The following is a 24,171-nucleotide window of genomic DNA, read 5'->3' as shown; positions in this document are numbered from 1 at the left end:
GATTGTTACTTTAAATCTTGGGGTTTTAAGTCTAATTGGAAGAATTGAGAAAGTCAAGTATGGCCACCATTAGCTTCTCAGTGCCTTAGTTATTTCTGTGTCTAGAAACGTTAAGTAATGAAGGACTATGTAGGATTAACTATAGCCAGGTAGGGTTCCCTACTTATGTGCATTTAGTCACCAAGCAAATGGTGAAGACTTGACTTACTAAATGGTCATTGGAAATGGAAGTATTTTTTTCATGGATTTATTTATTTGTGGGGAGGGGTACCAGGGATTGAACTCAGGGCACTCAAACACTGAGCCACATCCCCAGTCCTATTTTGTATTTTAATTAGAGTCAGGGTCTCACTGAGTTGCTTTGGGCCTCACTTTTGTTGAGGCTAGCTTTGAATTCACGATCTTCCTGCCTCAGCTTCCCAAGCTGCTGGGATTACAGGTGTATGCCACCAAGCCCAGCAGGATATGAATTTATTTTCAAATAAGATCAGGAGTAAGCTTTATTTCCATATTAAAGAAATCACTTTCATTAGAGAAAACAGGTTTATTTTATGCCATTAGATAACCGCCCTTTGCATTTGGGGTTATTTGCTGCCAGTCTTTTTTCTGTACATACTTTTTGTCCACAGTTGCACTCAGGCAATCTGATATCCTATTTTTGTTAACCTAAAGACTAATATTTGACTTGATTATAAGAAACCATTTTCCTTTTGCAAATAACTGGCTAAAATAAAGTCATTGTGATTCAGAGGGACCAGAAAGGGTGGGAAAATATGTGAATGACTACCCCACTGCAGTGGGATCCTGGATGAAAACCCTCTTTTTGAAAGCCAAGAAGGCAAAGTTCCATTTTTTTTCTTGGCAAGATGCTTCCTGAGACTCTGAGTGTCTTTGGACTCTGTATTTTGGTAGCTTGGAATCAGCCTGGGAACTCTTTCAGGCCCAAGTGACTTCAGAATTTCTCCCCTAACAACAAAGACTCAGATTTCTAGTGTTCAATCTTTCTCAAATAAAGTGTGTATATGGTCCATCTATCCCAAATCTTCTATTTGTCCTTCATACCTCAATGTCTGTTGTAATGATCACAGAGAGGGTTTACACATGTGTGACAGGGGGTGACCTCAAAATTGCATTAGTATTACTTCAAAAATGGCAGCTGCCATAGAAACAAACACAGATTGCATTTTATTCTGATCTCTTCTCTTTGGTGAAATATACTATTGTACCATGAGTCCCATATGGCATTGGTTCATCTACATTAAGGCCCAATAATTTCGAAGGATTTTTTTTTTCCTGTGGACTTGCCCAAATCAAAAAAGGAAAAATAGTTTTCTTCTTCAGGACCAGGGACTGAGGCTATGTGCTATGTAAATCTCAGTTCTCTGGTCTGTGGACTCTCAATATGAGCTATTTTTACCCTTAGTAATGGTATAAATCCCATATGTTGGCCATCCCAAGAACACAGAATGTTTCAGTTGGCAGATCATATGGAAGAATTAGAATTAGATCTGATCAGGAAACTTAAAATCCAGCCTTAAAGCTGAGTTTTAACTCTGAGCTCTCTGAACAGTCATGACCCCCATTGTTGACCTTTATCACCTTGCTGGTTGCTAGGAAGACCTTAGACTCCTACAGCCTAGACCTGACCATCCACTGCGTCTGGTTCCTGTCCTCCATACATGTCTTGCCTGCATACTTGACACCGGAAATCATTCTCCTTCCCTGCAGGGGGGTGGCTTTCTTCACAGGCACAGCCTTTCCTATGGCCTTGCCACAACAGCCGTATCAGAATGTTGCATCCACGCATTGAGGAATGAACACACCCAGGGCAGGACGTTGCTTTATTATAAATGGTCATTACGATAATACAACTGTCACAGACATAATCAGAGAGTGGTCCTGCGTTCCCGGATGCTGAGGAACTGTTGGCAGCTCTACTAGAAGGAGGACTGTGGAATGAATAAGCAGATAACTCCCAAGGCGCACAGTTCTTCCAGATGCCATGTCTTCCCTAGGCAGGACTCCGATGCTCTCACGTGGCAGGTCCCATAGGAGCTGCCGCCACTATGGTTGCTGTTGTTCCTCCTGGGATCATGTGTCTGGTGACCACTGTCCCAAGGAAGCTGGATCACAGCTGTGCTCCTCCCCAGAGGGTGCCTCTCCAGGAGGGACAACAGGAGAAAGGTCACTTGACAGAGTGGATTCTTGCTTTCCCTGGCTGGAAGGGAAAAAAATCTTCAGTTGAGCCATTCAGGGGCCTGGGGCCTGGGTGAGTGTGTGTATGTGTGTGAGATTACAAGCTGCCTCTCCACATTCCTTTTGCAAGCCCACATTCCAGTACCCCATGTTCAACTCAGTTGGCTGCCAGGAGCCCTCCCAAGAGAAACAGCTGTTTGATGCCTTAAAGAGGAAATATTGAAAGTTCCTGAGGGTTAGAATTTTAGACTCCACAAGGGCTAATAACTTCCTCTCTGCTTATGAAAACAAACAGCACTAACTCCTCTCTCAACACAAACACAGTTCCCAATTGATTGTTTCTTTCCTAAACTCAGTTGTATCAAGGTAAAGGTGATATCCGGTAGCCTGCAGTTAAGTTACCGACGCTGCTATTAAAAATCAGTTCTTGGTGTTATAGCGCGTATACTGTTTATCATTATGGATGCAAAATAGAGAACAGATGATTTCTGCTTGAGACTGGAAAGTCTCACCTTTGAATAACAAAGTGTCAATCAAGCAGAAGTCATTATTAATTTGGAAATGCTAATCATCAACCTAGAGCAGTTAATCATCCCATACAATGTTGGTTGACTCTGCTGTGGCGCTTTAGTGTGGCAAGGTACAGAAGTGGTAATATAGTTCATAATAACTGAAGGAGTTTTTTTTTTTTTTTTCTTTCGAAGGACATGTGTGTGATAGAAGGATGGAGTATATTCCTTTGGTTTTGTTGTCAAGCTTGAGAAAATCAGAATTCAGTTGTGAAATATCTTTTCCCTAATATTTACACACACATGTGCATACTCACACTTTATTTTCTCCCTCCTTTTCCCTCTCTTTCCCTCCCCCATAGATTACCCATGTCCTTGAGAGTTGACAAGACAATGAAATCAGAAACAAGAGCTAACAGGATATATAGCTATAGATAAGTAGAAGTCTTTTCATTACTATTTTTCTTATCATCATTCAATTCATGCATTTTCCTCTAGATACATTTCTTTAAAACAAACAGCAGATTTTTCTGGGTGTTGAAAAATGATCTGTGATAGTGTCGATACCATTCATTTGTGTTATTTCTCACATTTTCCAATAAAAGTATTCATCTCAGACTGGTTTATTCTTGATTCAACTAGTTTTTCATCACTAGTTTTTAGTGCCAAGTACAAAAGGTTTTCCGTCCCCTGTAATATTTGCAGATCTGATAGACATAAGACAATAAAATGAATTATATGATGAAATGAAAATATTATAAGGAAGGGATTATTTTATATCAACCATGGTCAGGTCTGTAATATATCTGGTGCTTGTGGAAGATACTAAACCTGCAAAGTATTGTGTGTCTTTTTGTAAGGAAACAGCAAATTTATTCAAAAACAAAATGATTCATCAAAAAAAAAAAAAAGATTCATCAACTGAACTAAGAGTTTGTATTGCTACAAGATTACTAGTCTACAAAAAAAAATCACTTACTTCTTATTATTCCATTTCCTTTCTCACTGGGTATTTATTGAGTTCTTCCTTGGTGCCATGCATTTGCACTGAGGGTTTGGAATACAGACCGGTTCTCAATGAGTTTACAGTCTACTGGGGACACAAACACTTCCCATAAAGTCCTGCTGAAAATAATGGAGGAAGGTCAAGGTCAATGCAGTGGAGTGTCTGTCTCTGGAGACAGAATGTTGATTTTGTTCATTTTGCCATGGTCCCTCAATCTAACTTCACAAACTCAGAAGCCTTAGCATAGATTGCCTCTCAGAAGTGAACTCACATTGACCACATAATTAGACTAATTAATAACCAACTAAAAGGTCAATTTATTAATCTCTCCTGAGAAATAGTAATACCCAAGAGTCCTGACTCTATTTCCATGGCCAGCACACCATCGCAGACACAGAGGGAGCCCAGTTATCATCATAAGCCTCCTGGTAGGCATGAAAGAAGAAATTTGTGTCCACCAAAAGACTATGAGAAACTATAAAGGTGCCAGCTGAAGAGAGCCTGATTCATCCATCTCCTTCAGTGGGTAGATGTTGGGACTAATGACACGTTAACTAACTCAGGCTGACTCCTTACTCTCTGGCGGGTGACCAAGATCAAGGCCTCAAAGGCGGTTTCAAAAGTTAATGACAATAAATCGGACCACTGTCAGGGATTGGTTAACAACAGTTCCGCGGACGTGATCAGCTCGTGCTTGCCATATAGTCCTATGGAACTCTCACCTGCGTGAACCCCCATGCCTTGCTGACCTTTAAGCTGATTGGTTCCCGCCTAGCCTCCACCCTACATAAAAGCTGTGTGACTTCCTCAATAAATGAGTTCTTGCTGTGACGGGTCTCCCTGATGCGTCTGATTATCCTCCGCCCGGAGGGTTGGGTGTGGGCGGTCAGTTGGCCCTACCTTTCCCTGTCTGGCCTTGTTGGGGAGTGCTCCCTTCCCTTGTCGCTGGTCGAGAAGAGCAAGGGGGATAAAGACCCCAACAGGTAGACCTGACAGTAGCATTGGATGAGTCAAAACCTAAGGCAAGAACATCTTCTCCCATGGACAATGAGTACTTCCATGGGCACAACCAAGGTTGGCCCATCCCACACCCCTCATGCAGATGCCTTCGACAGTTGCCATCCAGCAGTGCTGACTGAACTGTTTCCAGTTTGTGTGCCAGGGATAGATCCAAAATGTCCAAAATCTGCATTTGTAGAACCCAATGCTTATACAAGTTTGTACAAAGGTACAATAAACCTTTATGAGTAAAAATTGATTATGAAAGTGAATATATATTTGGAAGGCTCTCATACAAGTGGAGATCCATTTATTTCATAGAAAATCCATCTCTCTACAAACCAATTATTGAACTTGGAAACACTTTCATACTAGTTGTTAAAGCACTACTGCTTTGGCCATCTTGGCCCATCCCTAGGAAACCCTAGACCTCCCCAAAGTCCAACAACTAAAGAATCAAAACCTTCAATTATCTGTCCTGCTCATGGTGACAGGCAAGGCAAGTACCTCTAACAGGTCTGTCTCTTTAAGATACTCTGATGTGATTCACTATGTATTGATTTTGCCACTGAACACTCAATTCTTTATTTCAAGTTCTCAACATCGACTTCATGGTAAGTCCTAAATCCTGACAAATACAAGTCAGAAAATGCTTAAAATTCCTCTTCAGTTCTCTAATTGCCAAATAATAGACCTGAGTGGAAGCCTGTCTCTTAAACAATACTCCCTTCTAGCATTCCCAGGAGGATCCCTAAGGAAGAAACCCCATGAGGGCAGCACTCGGCAATAGTCACAGGGCACATTCCCAAAAGAGTAGGGGAAAGGCAGTAAGGGTGTTTTCTTCCTTTCTTTGTTTTAATCCAAAAGCCAGCACAGAGCTTTCCCCAGGGAAAAGTTGACATATTATTAAGAAAAAAAAGAAGAGGTTTGGGGTGTAGTTCAGTGGTGGGGTGCTTACCCAGCATATGTGGGGTCCTGAGTCCAATCCCCAGTACCACAAAAGTTTAAAAAAAGAGAGAAGAATGAATGACCTCCATGAGCAATAGTCAGCGAATCTATTCTTAAATTTATAGCTCTTTGAGGGCATAAAATGTAGAATTCATGCTATAAAGGCATAAGTCCTCAGAATCTACTCCCTCCAAATTTAGGTATGCTTGGGATAAGAAACCATTCTCTCTCTCTCTCTCTCTCTCTCTCTCTCTCTCTCTCTCTTAAAGAAATAGTTACTATATTCGACCATGGAAGATTGTTTTCCACAAATTGATCATCAGCTTAGTATAATGTTGTTCTTTGGAACGTTCACAACATTTTCAATTTCAAGTCAAAAAGAATAGTTTATAAAAGCAGTCACTTTTCCCACAAGTGCCAGTAGAGGGTTCATTCAATGCTAAAGCATCTCCACATAATTTGGAGCTGCCTGTTCCCAAAGGGGTGAATATACAAAGGACACTTGGAGAAAATTTGCTTCTTGTTGAAGCTGTGAAGCGTTGATAGAACTATCTTCTGACAGTCAGTTACAACTACGGGCTGGGGATGTTGAAAGTAAACAAGCCAGTCAAGCCAACATTGTCTTCTGCTGCAGTCTATCTTTTACACTAATTTGCATAAGATCAACAATTGGGATTCAATATTTTTACATACTGAGAAAATATAGTGTGTGGTTCATTAAAGTTTAACAACTTACCTAGTACAGGGCCTGGCTCATAGTAAAGGTTTGATGAATGACTGATGCCAGTAATTGAATGACCAGCTGAATGAATGTGTGAACAAATGATTAAATAATAAGCCAGCAATAGCCTTCCTCCCCAGGAAGGTTCACAGGTGGAAAAAATAAATTTTCATTTTTTTACTGATTGTCTAGCAAAAAGTATAAAGGTCCTAAGGCAGTGAATGGAGGCTTTGCTAAATGTATGCACAGAGAAGCAGCTTATCAGAATGAATGCGAAGCGCAAAGACTGTAAGATGCCAATGAGCACGTGAGTGAATGAGTGGGTACACTGGTGGCTGATGGGAAGACCTGGAGTACCTTGAGAGTGGCATCTCAGAGCTATCACAGTTCCATGTGTAAGCCATCTGTGTGAGTTCAAGGTGGGCCTTCAATGCCTCCAGGAGACGTCAGGGAACAGTGAGAAAAGCAGATCTGATCCAGACAGATGGGACATCCATCTGTAGTTTACGAGTCATTCAACCTTGGCCAAGTTACCTTACCCCCCTGAGCTTCAGTTACCTCATCCTTAAAAGCAGTGATAATAGCATAGACCTCTCCAGGTTGCTCTTGAGAAACTGGTAATGAGAACTAACACTTACATAACACTTAAGTGCCAGGAACTTTTCTAAGCACTTTAGATACATTACCTCATTTAAACCTCACGAGAGCCATATGAGACAAGGATCTCTCTTTGCAAATGAGGAAAACTGAAGCAGACAGAGGTTATGAATTGCCCAAGGTATACAGCACAGTGTGTGCTCACAATAGAGTCTCAGTAGATTCTGATGACCATTATTTATTGTCACAGTCCTAAATGTTTTACATTCCTTCTCTCACTTGATTCTCAGAACAAACACATGTGCTGACAGTGGTGCCCAGCATGTGGCAGGTGTTTGATAAATTTGGTAAATATTTGTTAAATGAGAGAACGCATCCTTCCTGTACTGAAGCATTAACTGAGGCTTAGATAGGTAACTTGCCCAGTCACATAGTCAGAACATGAATCCCAAAACAAACCCCAGGGGTGTGCTCTTAACCATGCCAGTCATTTATGGTCTCTGCATTCATTCCCCTGGGATCAGAGAAGAAAGGCCCTGGTGGGCAGAGATGCCTAACATCTGGACATATAAAAGCCATCTCAAGTAGCTAAGGCAGAACACCTTCAGGCTTGACTTGGAAGATGTGGAATCAAAAGTCTTTCCTATCTCTTGTTCTGTCTTTTTCATCTCACTCTTGATATCTGCCTCAGCTCTTAGAAATCTTTTCTCTGACACCTCCAATTTCTAATTTTGGCTAGCAGAGAGAAAAATATTAGAAATCATACTCAGAGCTATCCATCATTTAGCTAAGACTTCTTAAGGGTTCTTAAGTAATCAGCCATTGGAGGTCTAGGATTGTATTCGAGGGAGGAGAGCCGTAATGAGTCGCATCAAGAAGTGTGTTATCCATTTTAATATGTAATTCTCACATGCTGCAAATAACAGGGTCCAGAAAATCTAAGCAAAGAGTGAAATGTCTCTCAAAATATATGTTGGTTGCATCCATTTTCTCTTAGTTATGTTAAAAAAATTATATGTTGGTCTATAATTAAACATGAACATTAAACTCATCACCTTTACATGCATGATTGTCATAATATTAATAAGTTAACAAAGCTTCCAAAAATTATGTGTTTGATTCAGTCTTAGAAACCATAATGGGCGTTTGCTTCTAGCTTGGTGGACTAATTGTTGAATTCTATGATTCTTAATGTTTCAGTACCTTGATGTGATTAAGCAAAGATAAAAGCAGAAATTTTTTTAAAGTGAGAGAAAGAAAGACAAGCCCATTATCAAATACTAAAGAGCTTCAGTAACTTCATGCCAGTCTCTGAAGGACACTGTGCCTCGTTATGACAAGGAATTATTCATAATGTGTGCCTAGCATATAGATTGCATCCTTTATTTGAAACAATAAAAGAGTCATCCTCAGTAGCTGATGGAAATAGGCAGGCAAAATTTAAAGGGAGGGAAAAAAGACCAACCAGTAGGCCTCCATAATAATTGCTTGTCACCGTAACATCAAGTAGTTCATCCTTTTAAGGACTCGTTATGTGGCTTGGCCATTATGTTCCATGGATGGAAAGAAAATGCAGTAATTCACAGAAAAGTAATGACAGGATTCTGCCGGTTTACCTAACAGTATTGACTAGACAGGAGAATTATGGCTTGCAAGCAAAGAGTGATTCTGTATTTGGAATTGTTTTGTTGCCTTTTTGCCCAATCAGAATTTTTCTCATCTTAAAAAATATCAATACCCTTGAAAAATATCAAAGAGACGACCGCCAGCCTTTTTATCTGACTGTAAGAGTGCAGTTTCCAGATTCTTGCCCAATTGCTTGCTTTCTGAACCTCTACTGTTGCACTGTTGCTGGGAGGAAATGAGGAAGAGACGCTATGCTTTAGTGCCCCTTGCTGGTCAACCTGAAGAAAATCTGAGCAGAAGGATTCCAGAACCCAGGTTTCCAAAAGTGCAGTGGCCAACCTTCTTTAGTCCAAATATCTGTAGCAAGGATTATGAAGCCAAATGCAATAGTGCATTTGGAAAGGCACATATTCCCTTAGAGAGGAAAAAAATGTAATATGAAGAGAAACTATGTGTTAAGTCTTATCCTAACTTCAAAATAAATCCAGGTAACCCAATTACTATGAATGCACCCCTATAGAGTAGCAAAAACTCTTTTTGACCCAAAGTATGATTTTGTTTGATTATGCCTTCAGTAATGTGTCTGGTCTGTCAGGTCGTGAGAGAAACAATAGATACTAAAAAAATTCCTAATGGAATTCTCCACTAAAGTCCAAAAGTAATGGAAAAACTTCTTTCTACAAAGGAAAAAGTGTATCTTTAGTGATACATTAGGTGATTCGATAGTTACATTATAACCTTTGACAAGTACATCCTGATTAGGGTGAATATTTTTCTCTGTCATTTTCTTTTAGATTGTGACTAACTTAAAACACTAGCTACAACAGGACTCCACTGACAAGCTGTCCATCAAGGCCAATTAACTCTTAGGATTCCACAGGGAACTATCAGACCTGATGCATCAGTCCTATTTGGAACACCACAAGAGCTGGACTTAGAATTTCATCTCCTCCTCCACAAGGTGTCTGTCGGAATTTGGGTCCATAATATTCAGCTCTAGTGACTAGAAAAATTATATTCCATCACACTGACTAATACTGAGGCTCATGAGGACCAGCCCATGTGGGTACTCCAGCATATGAGCAGATCAATCTCTGATGTCTTGAGCTGTAGATAGACCCCAGCCACAAGCACCAGAGAAAGTTGATCCTTCAAAAGCCTAGGAAATCTTTAAGGTACACAGAATAGCCAAAACAATCCTGACAAAGAGCAAAGCTAAGAAGCTCACACTTCCCGAGTTCAAAAGTTACTACGGAGCTACAGTTTACAAGATAGTGTGGTGTGCACAGAGACATACATATGGATCAATGGAATAGAACTTTGAGTCTAAGAATAAACCCTTACATTTATGATCAATTGATTACCAGCAAGGGTGCCAAGACAATTCATGTGGGAAATCAACAGCCTTTTCAACCAACAATGCCAGGTTAACTGCACATCCTCATGTGGAAGAACGAAGTTGGACATCTACGTTACATGGTACAGAGAATATAAGAAAACTATGGAACTATTAGGAAAAATATGAGTAAAGACTTGTACTTTGGATTTGGAATGACTTTTAGAAATGACACCAAGAAAGGAAGTAATAAAATGAAAAACAATGTAACTATCATAATTAAAACTTTTGTACTTCAAAAGACTCCATCAGTAAAGTAAAAATATAGCACACAGAATGGGACAAATTGTTTGCAAATCGTGTCTGATAAGGAAACTCTACCTATATGTATAAAGAATGAGATATCAATGATTTAAATAATTTAAAATGTAATTGCCAACTAAAAATGGGCAAAGTCCCTGAATAGAAATCTCCTCAAAGAAGATATACAAATAGCCAGTATGTACCTAAAAGATAACAACATTCGACAAATTGGAGAAGCACAAATCAAAACCACAATGCTGTGCCACTTGGCACTCACTAGGATGGCTATAATGAAAAAGACAGATCCTAACAGGTGTTGATAAAGCTGCAGAGAAATTGCAACCCCCATTAGTTGCTAATGAGAATGGAAAAGGGCGCAGCCACTCAGAAAAGGGTTTGGCAGTTCCTCAAAAGTTCCCACAGGTTCTCCATAGAGCTCTCAAATGATCCAGGCTTTGCATTCCTAGATATACACCCAAGATAGATGAAAACAAGATGTTTACATGAATATTCACAGCAAAGATAGAAACAAATGAAATGTCCATGAAATGATGAATAGGTAAACACATAAGGTGTTTCCATGTAATGGAATTATGTTTGTCAATAAAAAGGGATAAAGGACTGACATATGCTACAATATGAATAAACCTCAAAAAACAAGATGCTAAGTGAAAGAAGTTGGACACAAAAGACCACACGTTGTACAATTCCACCGTATCAGTCTGCTAGAGCTTCTATAACAAAATGCTGGAGTGAGTGACTTTGACAACAGGAGGCTGGAAGCCATGATCAAGGTGCCCTCAAATTCTGTTCCTGGTGCACTCTCTTTCTGACTTGTGGACAGCCTTCTCGCTATGTCCCCACACATCCTTTCCTCTGTGCTCCCAGAAGAGACCATGTGTTCTCTGGTATCCCTTCTTAAAAAGATACCAATCCTATCAGATCAGGGCCCCACCCTTATGACCTCATTTAACTTTAATTACTTTCTTACAGGGCCCATCTCCAAATACAGTCATAATGATGGTTAAAACATCAACAAGTGAATTTTTGGCAGGGACACAAACATTGGGTCCATAACAAGCAAACACTCCAAAAATACTACAGAGTAGGTGGATTAAGCAATAGACTTTTCTTTTCCTACAATTCTGGAGGCTGGAAGTCCAAGGTCAAGGTGTTGGTAGGTTCAGTTCCTCCTGACGCTTCTCTGTTGGCTTGCAGGTGGCTGTCTTCTACCATGTCCTGACATGGTCTGTTTTTCTGTGTGTATACATTTCTGGGGTCTCTTCTGCTTTTTATAAGGACATCATTCCTATGGAATTAGTGATCTGCCCTTAGAAACTTATTTAAACTTAATTACCTCCTTAAAGGCTTTATCTCCAAATATAATCACTTTGGACTTTAGGGCTTCAAAATATACATGTTGGTGTCAGGGGGTACAGTTCAGTCTACAGCATCTGCTTATATGACGTGTTCAGAATAGGCATATTTATGGAGAGGAAAAGTACATCAGTGGTTGCCAGGTTTGGGGGCATGGGAGGATTGACAGCCAGGGTGGGTGAGACTTCTTTTTGGGTGATAAAAGTGTTCTGAGGTTGATTGTGATAGTGGTTGCTCATGTCTGTGAACATGCTAAAGCCCACTGAACTGTACATCACACATGAGCGAATTTTACACCAAGTGAATTCCATATCAATAAAGCTGTGGCAAAAAAATAAAAGCCTAAGGAGGAAAAAAGCATCATCAGTGAAGTGTTTCAGAGGTGGGAGGATTGCACCCACAAGCCTGGAGTTCAGAGCCAGGACCAGTCTTTAAATACCTGCAAAGAAGGAAGAGCTCATTTCTGATCTTACCCCTTACACATTAAGGAAAGATGGACAGAAAGGCAGGTGTCAGATCCGGGGCACATGGTTAGTGCCTTCCCGACAGCTATCTTGACTTGAACTTCAGTCACAAAGGGTTGACCTAAAGCTCCTTAAATTCCTGTCCAAGGCCAGCATTGATCTTAGAAACCAAAGAATGACATCCCAGCCTGGGGACAAGAGAGTTCCTGAGGCTGGGAGTCAGCAGGGTCTGAGCTAATCTCGCCTATGTTACTGACTTCCCCTTCCATTCCTAATACTGAGTATTGGACTTTGGTAAGCATGTAAACCTTTCATATTCTTCTCTCTTGAGCACTGGGTTTTCAAAGCACAGGTCAGCCAAACTGCATTTATTAAGCACATGCACACCATTGTTGGTTTACATACTGATCTGCTCCACTGGACTTCAAGAGTCTGGAAGACGGGAAGTGTTACTTTTATATCTGCACCCCCAGTCCTTGCTCACTGCCAACCACATGGAAACACTCCACAGATGCTTGTTAAACAATGAATAAATAGGTACTTGACTTTCTCATTTTTAACTGTTAGAATTCACATAACTTTTTGCTTGTGCTACAGTGAGCCATTTTCAGAACTAATGAACCAAAGAACCCTAACTAAAACACTGATTTTTCCAGAGTTGACATCGTATGGATAATAATTGCTTAACATTTATTGAACAGTTCTGAAGTGGACTCTGAACTAAGCAATTCATTTTCATTATCTCATTTAAACCTCACAATATACCCAATAGTTTTTGTTTTTACAGTACTATGCCAGGAATTGCATCAAGGGGCATTTTACCACTGAGCTACATTCCCACACCTTTTTAATTTTTTATTTTGAGTGAGAGTTTTGCTAAGTTGCCCAGACTCATCCTGAACTTGGGATCCTCCTGCCTCAGCATTCTGAGTCTCTGGAATTATAGGCATTCACCACCATGCCCAACTCTCAGGAGATATTTTTATTTTTGTGATCCCTATTTTACAGATGTGGAAACTGAGGCTCACAGAGGTTATGTGACTAGCAGTGAGCCATTAGTCAAACTCTGGAACTCCAGAGTCTGTGCTCTCATCTTCTATATAATTATGGATTCTCGATATTTTATTTGCCAATGTACTCTTGTTGGAGGAAAATGGAAAAAGAAGCAAGTATTGTGGCTTGAGATTGTTCACATCCCTTTCAGTCCTGTCTGATGGTATCTTGGCTTCAAAAGTTAGCAAATCCCTACCTGGGTCCAGAGTCACACTTCTTCAAACTTGAACTGTAATGTTCTGAGCTTACCTTACTTCATAAGCCACACTTACAGCCCAACAGCCCCTTGCATTAAGGAGAAGACCATAAAAATAAGGCACACACAAGAGAATGGGTGGCTTCTTCCCCTTGACCACGTACTCAGTCCGTAATCCATAAAAACCTGAAAGCCTGCCCGGGTTGTTTCCTCTGTCTATTGCCGCACAGGTTCCAAGGACTTATTTTTCTTCTTTTGTTCCTCTTATGTGCTTTAGCTGCACTTTGCAGAGTTTTACACAATGAAAGAACTCAATATGAGTCAAATGCTTACCATAATGAAATATTCTGACATTTCAGAATAACAGACTTGGCTCAAGGTGTTTCAAAAAGACACGCATCGCATGTCCTGAAAGCTGTTATAAGAGATTCAGCAGCTTTCACATTGACCTCAATAAACAAAATGAAATGTTTGCTCATTTCATGGTTGCCATGTTCCAGTGCAAATAGCCTGGTACATTTCCGACTTTCTACTCACCCCCATTACCTTGGCCATGTGTATGTTATGACTGGACAGGACTCAAAAATTATCCTCTGGAGGTGGTTATGGAGGCAGGGAAAGTAAGATGGTCATACCCCAATTAGGGGCCACTCCTGTTCCAGGACAGCTTGAAATTGTGTAATACCAGTGCCGACCATTAGAAAAGTTAGAACAGCATCAGAGTTAACATTCATGCTCAAGGCATTTAGTGTATTTAGGATTAAGTCAAAATTCTACAGAGACAGGGTGGCCAATGCTAATAGTGTAAACCATCCTCAAGTTTCCAGTGAACTATGTGGGCAAAGAACAAGGAAGTCCAGGCATCCATCTTGAACTCTTTTTCCAAAGCAAGGGCAAAATCCCCACTGCCCTGACCCATCCTCACCAGTACCCATGGGCTGCCCCTGTATTAGGCCCCATGAGTAATATCGGTGCTAACCTGACCTGGCCTTGGTTACACGGCTGTTGCTTCTTTCACTGCCTGTCATTCTGCGATCCCTGAAGGTGGAGCTGAATTCAAACTTGCTCACCACTCTGTTGCCAGAACGTGCCACACACCTGACTTAATATATTTTTTTCTCATTGTATAAGTGAATTATGACATTGATGGAGAAGAAACGCCTGGAAAAACATGGTGGGAACTAGCTCCCACATCATACAGAAGACCTGGGATCTCACAGAGGGTGCCCCAGACACTAAGGATGCGCCAAGCCTTATTTGCTGGGGAAGACTTTCTTTGGTTTAGTACGGTCTTTTAAAGACTAAGGTGCCTTTCATCATTTAACACATTTTCAAAGCACTGTGAAGCTTGGCTTTTCAAATCCCTTGTCCCTGTTTTATTTAAAAACCAACATTTTCCTGTGGTCCAAATTTAAGTATAATGTGCACATATATTTGAAATATAGACTATTTTGAAAATATTAAAATAACAGAGATCAAGGGATACCAAATTCATAATCTTCCATTCAGTTTTCATGAAATTAATTGTACTATGATAAAATATTTATGGGGAAGAATTTTTATTTTAAATAGAAACTATTTTCAAATGTTACTAAAATTATCACATTTATCATCTGATAGTTGCCCCTCCCCAAATCTTGTGATACAGTTTATGTATTTGATATATAACTTTAACATATTAGTCAGTTTTTTATGTGCCTCATTTTGAATCTGCATAGTGTTTGGCAAAGCTCCTAGGAAGATTTTATCAATGCTAATGTATTGTCCCAATTTTCTGTCATTAAGTCAATCATCAGGGGGATCTCACCTCAGTATTGGATAAAACAAAGCCCATGCAAAATCCCTACATAAAAGATAAATAAATAAATAAGCTTCCCACCTCTGAATTTCATCCAAGCACAGATTCTCATTGGAGGGACTTGCTACCACAGCCCCGCCACATCTTCCTGAGTAGGAGTGCGTCAATTTGACATTTACCTTCTATTATCACTTGTTGGGTCTTTTATGTGCTTGCATCCCTCCCACTTACAAAACATGTGTCTATCTGACTGGGAGAAAGGAGAGGTGATCAGAATATTTCAAGCACCAAATGGAAATGCAAACAGAGCAATAAGTGGAAGCAGAACACGTCGCAAGAGCCCAGCCTGGGAGGAGAGGGGATTGGACGCGTTTCACAGCCTCGGCAAAGGACTTGGAGATACAGGTGGTAGAAGCAAATTGCCTGTCAAGAGATTTCCTTCACAACGAGGCCAGCCATGTAGAACAGCCACGGCGCCACCAGGGCCGGCGACTGCTGGCCCAAATCTTCAGGGCTCTCAGGCAGGCTGCAGGAATGACAGCTCTGCCCTCCCCAGCAACAGCCACATCCCTGTGGGGAGTGGGGACAGACAACAGGGTTAATGCCACCAGCCACCCCTTAATGCCACTACTGCCAAACCTTCAGTCAAGTGAGGGGTAGAAAAGGAAAGGGAATAAGGGAAACAGGGAGGTGAACTGAAACCAGGCGTGATGGGGGTGGGAAGAGAGCATCCATTTATTGTCAGGCTCTTTCTGTCATTGATGGTTAACAGAAGAACAGGATGGAAGGACTGAGTAACACCAGGTCCTGATTTCTTAAGTGTGATGTACCCTGATGCCTAGGAAGACGTTGCCCACAGCTCCAAGCTCACACATAAATCACACACACAAATGCCCACGTGTGCACCTGCACACATTTCCCAGTGTCCTAACTTGGTTGTCCACCTATGTGCTTAGCACTGAAATGGAAGTCGGGAGGCTGAACTGTAGACAGTGAGCTGATCGCCTTTCTGACTATTTAGCTGCTAGAGAGAGAGACTTTCTAGACAGCAAGGCAATGTCACTCTCAAAGTCAAGATCAATTCTAGGTTGCTTTCTCAATTGAGGAGAACCCGTTTCTCCTTCTGAGCCACATTCTCCCCCTGCATGGAGGCCACGGTCCGTTGCAGCATGCCTTGACCGTGGCCTTCAGCACATCTCTAAGCCAGTTCTCAGCACCCATGTCTCTGCAGTGGCCACCACTCACAGCTACCAGCTTGAAAGGAAATGGACCTTCAGGTCAGATAGATGCCAGGGACAGAACTCTCACCGAACTGGGGTTTCAAGCTTAGGAAAAAGGAGCTGTCTAGCTGGTACATTCAGGAACGCATCCCGCACTAGAGTAATGCTGTGGTTTTAGGACCAGAACTTCAGGGAGAAGCAAAGGAGACACAAGTTTTGAGAAACAACTCAGAAGCAGTGAGAAGACCAGAAACTGCAGATATCACTGCAGGACATTTAGAGGTAGACTCCCCCACAAGTCTGACCTTGACTCTTGCAGGGTGCCTGGTACCCATAGTTGCCCAAGAAAAACCTGATGAGTCAGCATATGTATATGCAGAGTCATGCTTTCATCGAAAAAGCCTCAGGTGGAAGGATGTGATTTGTGCTCTTAAGGAAGCCCACACCTGCCTTCTGAGAGCCCAGCCTTCTTGCATTCTTAGGTGTGTTTCTAAACCCCTGTCCTGGGGAAGCAGAAGGCAGTTCTCAGGTTCACGGAGCTAGAACAGCATTTTGATACCAGCAGACGTGGGCCCACTGAAAGAGTTACACACTTGGCAGGAACACCACCATGAATTCAGACAGAAAGCACATCTGTGCCTCATTGATAGTGTAATAACCTACATTACAGTCCTGGCCGAGAACACCTGTGCAAGGCCCAGAACGTCAGCCCAGGGCAACCATCCTGATGGAGGTGATATTAACAGCTCTCATTAAAACTGATGACTGTAGCTGTGCCCAGGAACACGGCTACTGCGAGGCGTCTGTCTGCATTTCCATTACAAGCCCCTAGTTTTGGAGTTCATAACTCAATCCATAGAAAATGTGCTTTGCATTGAACTGAAACCTGAACAGGAAACTACCATGGGGTAAAGAGAGTTTCACTTTCAGGACTGTGGATTGCCACCATTGTCATTCCCATCTGCACATGTACAGCTCTGAAGAAAGTCTTACTGTCTTCCTGCCCCTGGCTGGACTGTGGAAATAGACTGCCTGAGGATGGAAGGTTCATGTCTGAGCTGACCCAGGGGAAATTTGAATGTCTTAACTTTTATGCGTGTCGAGGATGCCAAGAGCTCTATCATAATGGGAAGTCGCACTTGGACGGCAATTGCGCATGCTAGGTGAGCACATTTGTGTTTTGCTGACCGTTGCCTGTCCAAAATGAGGAAGCAGAGTTCTAATGCTCCACCTGGGACTTAATGAGGTTACATCTGGCTGGATCCTGCTCACTTTCAACACGGCTCTGATGAAAGGGAGACCTGAAGGCTTGTCACCACAATGGTTTAAAAGGACTCTGTTATCTTTTATTTTGACGCACATAAGAAAATGTTGCAAAATGCATTCCTATCCCCAGCTAGGCAGGTTAACGCTTGAAGGGCTACATATCTATAATCCTGTCTGATTTTGAAGGTAAAATAACTATTGTTCCTACAAAAATATGAAGGAGTGGGTTCCTGGAAGATTGCTTTAAAAACATAAGCAGATATTTTATTTTCTGCTTTTTCTAATAAGTGCTGCTTAGAAAGACAATATAACATAAGCAGATATTCTATTTTCTGCTTTTTCTAATAAGTATTGCAGATGATATCCTCTGATCCTTTCTCCGCATGCCCCTGGAGGTACATTAAGGCAGGATTCAGGTCATGCTGCTTCTCTGCTTAAAATTCTGCACTAGCGCACACTCAAAGAATCTTCAGCTTCTCGTTGGATTTCAAAGGCTAGCATAAAAATCAACATGTCAGCCAGGTTGGGTTCTCCTGTGGTTCGCTCCCTGAGTTGCAGGTGGCCCCTGCTCCCTTTCCTCACATCCCTGGTATCTCTTTGTGCTCACACATCCCTGGTATCTCTTTGTGTGTCCAAATTTCCTCTTCCTATAAGGACACTGGTAAGGAGAAGTAGGACCTACCCTTGTCCTCATTGAATTTCCAGTAAAACCACTCTCCTCACCGTGGCCCATGAGCGCCATGAGACCTGGCCCCTCAAAAGCCCTGTTGCCTCATGCCAGCCTTATGCTCCATCCTCCAATAATACTTGACTTTCCAGTTTCTCGACTATACCAAACTTTTCTCCTAACTCAGGGAAGTCTCTTCTACCTGCAATGCACTTCCTTCCACACGCAGAATAGCTGGCTTCTTCAGATTCTTCCAGCTTGAACGTCATCTTCACCTGCTTGCCCCATGCCAAAAGGGAACCTTCTCTATCATGACCCCTGCTGGGGTTTTTTGTTGAATTTAACACAGTTACTGTATTGCTGATCTGTTTTGTCCTTTGTCTGTATGCCCATCTAAACAGTGTACTTCCTGAGGGTAAGGACACTTAATAGTCTTAGAAAATAGAGAGATAAAGAAACTCTGTTCTTTTACATTTCTCTCCCTCCTCATAATATCATAAAATGGTACCAAGTTTCTATAAAGGGTTTTTGTAGCTAACCAATCGGTTCCTCATGCCTCTTGAACTTCTAGAACTCAAATTTTTGACTTGATCAACTTTGAGTTCTGAATACTGATATAACTTAAAAAGTAAGTTTGGTATTTTAGAAAACATGGAAAAGTAGATATGAAGATATTGTCCTGACTGTGACTGACTCAAGATCCCACAACTAATAAAAAGCATTTGGGACCTGGACCCAAGCATTCTGGTGAATTAGGACTCAATTTAGTGCACTTTGACTGTCTCTGGGAAGCAGGGCCGGTTAAGAAATGAAGGTCCATGATTCTACAGTTGAACTAATCAAATACCTGTTACTCATGCTTTGAATGGATGGTTCTAGAAGTTTCTCAAAAGATCCAAATCTCCACAGAAGTGATAATGAAATTCAGAGAAGTTGTTCTCATCAGTAATGATTTATTCTGAAATACTTCCCAGATTCTTTCTTCTCTGCCTCTTGATAAAATTTGGTTGGTGGGAGGAAAAGAAGAAGAGGTTTATGTAAAATAAACATGTTGCATAGCAATATGCCCCTTGGCAAGTTACTTACTCTCTAAGCCTCAGTTTTCTCACCTGTAAAAATGGGGACATAACCTACCTCGTGGAGTCCTTGAGACATTAAGATAATGCATCCAGAGCACTTAGCACAAGGTGTAGAAAGGACCTTGTGTGGGCTGCCACTGTTTTAGTATTATTATTAACAGTTCTGATGGAAGAGAAACTCTAGGCACACAAGACTTGCTTTTGTTTTTTTCTTGTCCTTTAAAGGGAGACTGGGGAACCAGAGAGTTAGTAAGGGGCATCGAGCATTCCAGAAGTCTGCTTAGAGTGGAACCTCCATCAAGTCACTTTGCTGCTCTGAGCTTTCCTTTGCTTATCTATTAAAGGAAGATAGTATAACTCTATCTGCCTCCCCTGGTTATCAAGGATTCAAATGACACACACGTATGCAAAAGCACTTTGTGTATCTTCATGAGGATGTTAATGCTTTCCCATGTGCTCAGTTAACTGGCTGTTTGTTGTCTCAATCAAGTCAGCAGCTACACATGAAGAAAAAAAAATTATCAAAAAAACCTCAAATGTCCAGACCACCCCCCTAGACTAAGCCAGGATCTCTGCAGGGAGGATCCAGGCTCAGTACCTTTTTCTTAATTTTAAGTTCCCTAAGTGGTTCCAATATCCAGCCAAGATTAAGAGTCAGGAAGCAAACTGTTTCTTAAACTTGCCCAATCATAAGAAGCTCCCAAGTCTCCCCATACCTCCTGAATCAGCCTTCCAAGGGTGGAGACTAGGAGCCAGTCTGTTCCACAAGCACCCTTCATTGACTCTTATCAGCAGGCAGTTGTGAGAAATAATCTGATGAATCATAGCTTAAGAGTTGGAAGGGATATTATTTAAAGTCTTCACACTTGAATCATCTCAGAGCCATGTGAAACTTTATGAATCCCACGAATAGAAAATCAACGTGTGTCAACCAACTATGCAGACAATACATAAAGCAACTGTGAGCAGGAATCCTCACAGCCACTTTCTAGTTCAGGAAACCTTGACTGATGGAAAAGATTTGCAGCGTTATGAAACTTTTCAGATTCAGCAACTTAGAATGCCAAGATGTGCACAGAAAGAAAAATTCCTTCGTTTGAGAAAAAATGTCTGAGTGATGTGAAAGAAAATTAAAAAAACAAGCTCTCCGGTGGTGCAGTGGGAATTGACCTCCAGATGGGACAGATGTAGCTAGATTTTAATTTTTCCCCTCCTGAAAGGATATATTGCACAGCTCTGGGAAGGTTTTGCAGTTACTCTTAGCTCTCAAGGGAAAGTTAGGCAGATCAGGTTTAATGTAAGAAACATACAGACAGGCTACTAGGTCACAGAAAATTGGTAAATATGAAGGGAATAAAGTTAATCAGCTGTTGATACCAAAGTTTCAAGACATGGCTCAACTCTGAGCACAGCAGTAGGTCTTTCCACTCCTCACTATTTTGAATGCATCAGACTGCTGGAACCATTGATCTATGAGTTCTGGAACATTCTAACATTGCCTTTGACAAATTGTCTTGTGAAATCCCATTTCTTCTGGGGCCATATCCACCTGCCTGGCCTATGTAGTTAACCTTAAACTTTTCCTCCTTACTTCCTGCTCTGTTTGAGTCCTGCCTTACTTTGTGTTATAAATACTGTGAGTATTTAGAGACTACATTTACCTCTTAAGTTTGGGGGTAGGATTGGTTGGTTGGTTTTTGTTTGGTTTTATTTTCTATTGAACTCAGGGGAACTTAACCACTGCGTTACATCCCCAGCCCTTTTTATTTTATTTTAATACAGCATCTCACTAAGTTCCTAAGGCTGGCCTCAAATTTGCAATCCTCCTGCCTCAGCCTCCTGAGTTGCTAGGATAACAGGCATGCACCATCACGCCCAGTTTACTGCTAAGCTTTTTAAGAAGGATAATGGAGATTGATTTTAATCAATCTAAAAGTTTATAATATATGTATTTCCTTTGTAATGGCTTTGTACAAGTTACTCACATCTGAATGTTGCCAGATAAGGCATTTGGGAATCGCGCAGTGCTGGATCTGGTCTGAATTTTATCTTTGGAAGCTGTAGCAATTGGCGGTGTAGCAAATGCTTGTGTAATTGTGTATTCACCATTCCCATGCTTTAGCATCCCCTTTTATTAACTCTATTTTATTTATTTATTTTTGCAAGTGCTGGGGATTGAACCCAGACCCTCGTGCATGCTAGACTCTGACTAAGCTATATCCCAGTCCTCCTTTTACTTTAGATAACGTATTTTAATAGAGAAAATCAATGTAGCCTATTCTCCATGAAACAAAACAATAACGCAGTATAGCAGCATTGGTTTCCATTTGGAGAAAAGTTCTTATCATTAACAAGTCCTTACAATTAATTATCAGCACCTCTGTGTTGGAGTCCCCTGCCTCCTGGAGGTGCTGGTGGAAAGAGCTGAGCCCTGACTCTGGTGGTGGGCCAGTGCACACCAGACCCTGAACAAGAGCAGAGTTGTGAGCATTCCCAAGTGTCTGCAGGATTTCATGGGTTGTTTTTATTTTGTATTTTTCTGTGCTTTGGTGAGTCATTTCAGTGTTGGATTGTGTGTCTAGGGGATGAGGGACAAATATATATCGGGAATTTTTTCAAAACAACTGATGACTGCTGGCCTTTCCTCCTGTCAGCCCATCTTCAGGGTCCATTTCTCCCAGAGCTCACTGTCTTTGGCTGCATAGCGCCTTGATGTGTGTGTCGTGAGTGTGCACATTCAGACGCAAGGTGTCATGACAATTGGGGTTCGTAGGATGCTGCTTGTATTGGTTTGCTGGGGCTGCCATCATAAAGTTCCATGCTTTGGTGCCTTTGCCAAGTGAGATTTATCTTCTTACAGTTCTAAGCGATGTAAGTCCAAGATCAAGATAGTAGGGGGTTGGTCCCTTCCGAGGACTGTGAAAAAAGGATCTGCTCCAGGCCTGTCCTTGGCTTGTCGGTGACCATCTTCCCGTTTGCATGGCATTCTCCCCGTCCACGTCTCTGTGACCAAATTTCCTCTTGTCATGACATAAGTCATGTTGGATTAGGACCCACCCTGATGCCTCCTTTTAATTTAATCACCTCTGTAAAGATCCTGTCTCCAAATAAGGTCACATTCTGGGGTACTAGTGTCAGAACTCCAACATGTGACTCTGAGAAGGGCAGGAAGGACAGTGTGAGCCATTTCCTCACTACGATGCGTGATTATTTTCAACGATATTCATGGCTTTTCAAATGATAGCTGAGAAATGAAAAGAGGTTTGTGGAAAGAAAACTGACTGAGGATGCTCCTCATGCCAGGCTTCGCTGGTGTGTCTGAGCTCTTTGCTGCAGGTGAGTGTGTGTCTCTGAGGATTGTCGGGGGTAAGGGTGTCTGGCAGGCTCGCTGCAGGTGTTTGCCTGATCTCGGTTACGACTTGATGTGCTCTGTACTCTGGTATGCACTGATTTCATGGGCTTGGGGTCTGCTGTGCCCCTGAGGCCCAAACTTGAAAACAAACGCTACATCTCGTGGGTAGAATTTCTCTTCGGGTTGTTGGGGGAGGATGAGGCTACCAGAGCCTTTCTCCTATAGACAAGGAAACAGGCTGAGAATAGGAAAGCACTGTGGCCAGTCACCTGGCTAGCCACATGCCAGGAGCATGCCTAGTACTAGAACTCAAACCTCTTACTCACAAGCTGGGGCTCCCTCACCAAACCACGCTGTCCTGCAGCTGTGGGGGTCCCCTCCTTACCACCACCCATCAAAATAACACTCTCGCTGACAACATCTGACTTTCCTCAACTACTTTCCTACCACACACACAAAAAAAGAAAAAACCTCTACTACTTTCCTAACCAAAAAATCCAGCATTTTTATTAAACTGATCCTAATTGCCCAGTAACTATATTTTTGATGCCCACGAGCAGGATCAAAAGTTGGGAATTAGCACCTTTAGTCAGTTTCCCTAAAATCCTTTGAACCCAGAGAAACTCTGAAGTGTTGTATCTGTATAAGGTGCTAGGTTTCTTCACCCTTCAGATCCAACGTTTTAGCTAAAATTTACTGTGTCAGCCTTAATTGTGAATTTATTCTCCTGAGTGAGCAAAGAATTCAATCTGAGATGTCAACCTCATACCAGTTAGTGATATCTTTTGAAAACAAAAGAATAAAAATCTTTCACCTCCTGTTCTACCAGGTCTCGGTTAGCACATCATTGCTGATATTTGAGGCTTGGATTTGAGAAATCATCTACCAGATTCAGTTTCTTCACTACTAAGCACACTGGGACCTTGGCCGTGGCTTGTCAGGTCAACTCCTTTAAAGAGAGATCTGGGGACAGCTCCCTTTGTATCCCTTCCAGAACTCTTAACACCCCTAATAATGCTGCTTAATGATTATTTTAATATATTTCTAAGATATAGTAGGTTTAGTTGTTGGTTTAGTCTATCTTTCCCCATGAAGGTAGGAGAAATAGTAGCCCTAATGTTCTTTGGTGACTGGATATTTTACATGTAACTCTGTGAGGTTGCCCACTGTTTGTAAAGAACATATATTTTGGGCTGGGAAGATAGCTCAGTCGGTAGAGTGCTTGCCTTGCAAGTACAAGGCCCTGGGTTTGATCCCCAGCACCGCAAAAAAAAAAAAAAAAAAAAGAAAAAGAAAGAACATATATTTTGGATAATATATTTGTACCTGTATATAGGAAATACCAGGTGCATTTACTTTTACTATTCTAAAGGACTATACAAAATTTTATTTTATTAAAAGGAAAGTTTTTTTAAGTATCTTCCCCCCGCCCCCTTTTGGATGTCTTTGAAATTAGTG

General features: G+C 41.5%; 1 long non-coding RNA gene across 2 annotated transcripts in view; it reads right to left on the bottom strand.

The window, feature by feature from the left end:
• Positions 1-1,839: 1,839 nt before the first annotated feature.
• The window catches only part of LOC124988264 (uncharacterized), a 41,769-nt gene continuing 19,437 nt past the window's right edge, over positions 1,840-24,171 (bottom strand). Inside the window, exons 4-5 of one of the 2 annotated variants that reach the window (XR_007109400.1) lie at positions 3,685-3,830; positions 1,840-2,218 (exon numbers count right to left, since the gene is read on the bottom strand). This is a non-coding gene — a long non-coding RNA (uncharacterized LOC124988264). The remainder of the gene's footprint in view (positions 2,219-3,684; positions 3,831-24,171) is intronic. The other variant, XR_007109401.1, reaches the window with a different exon arrangement.

This window comes from Sciurus carolinensis, chromosome 7 (assembly GCF_902686445.1).
Source record: "Sciurus carolinensis chromosome 7, mSciCar1.2, whole genome shotgun sequence".
Taxonomy (NCBI): domain Eukaryota; kingdom Metazoa; phylum Chordata; class Mammalia; order Rodentia; family Sciuridae; genus Sciurus; species Sciurus carolinensis.
The sequence above is the reverse complement of the archived record's forward strand: the minus strand, read 5'-3'. Positions and strand labels throughout refer to the sequence as shown.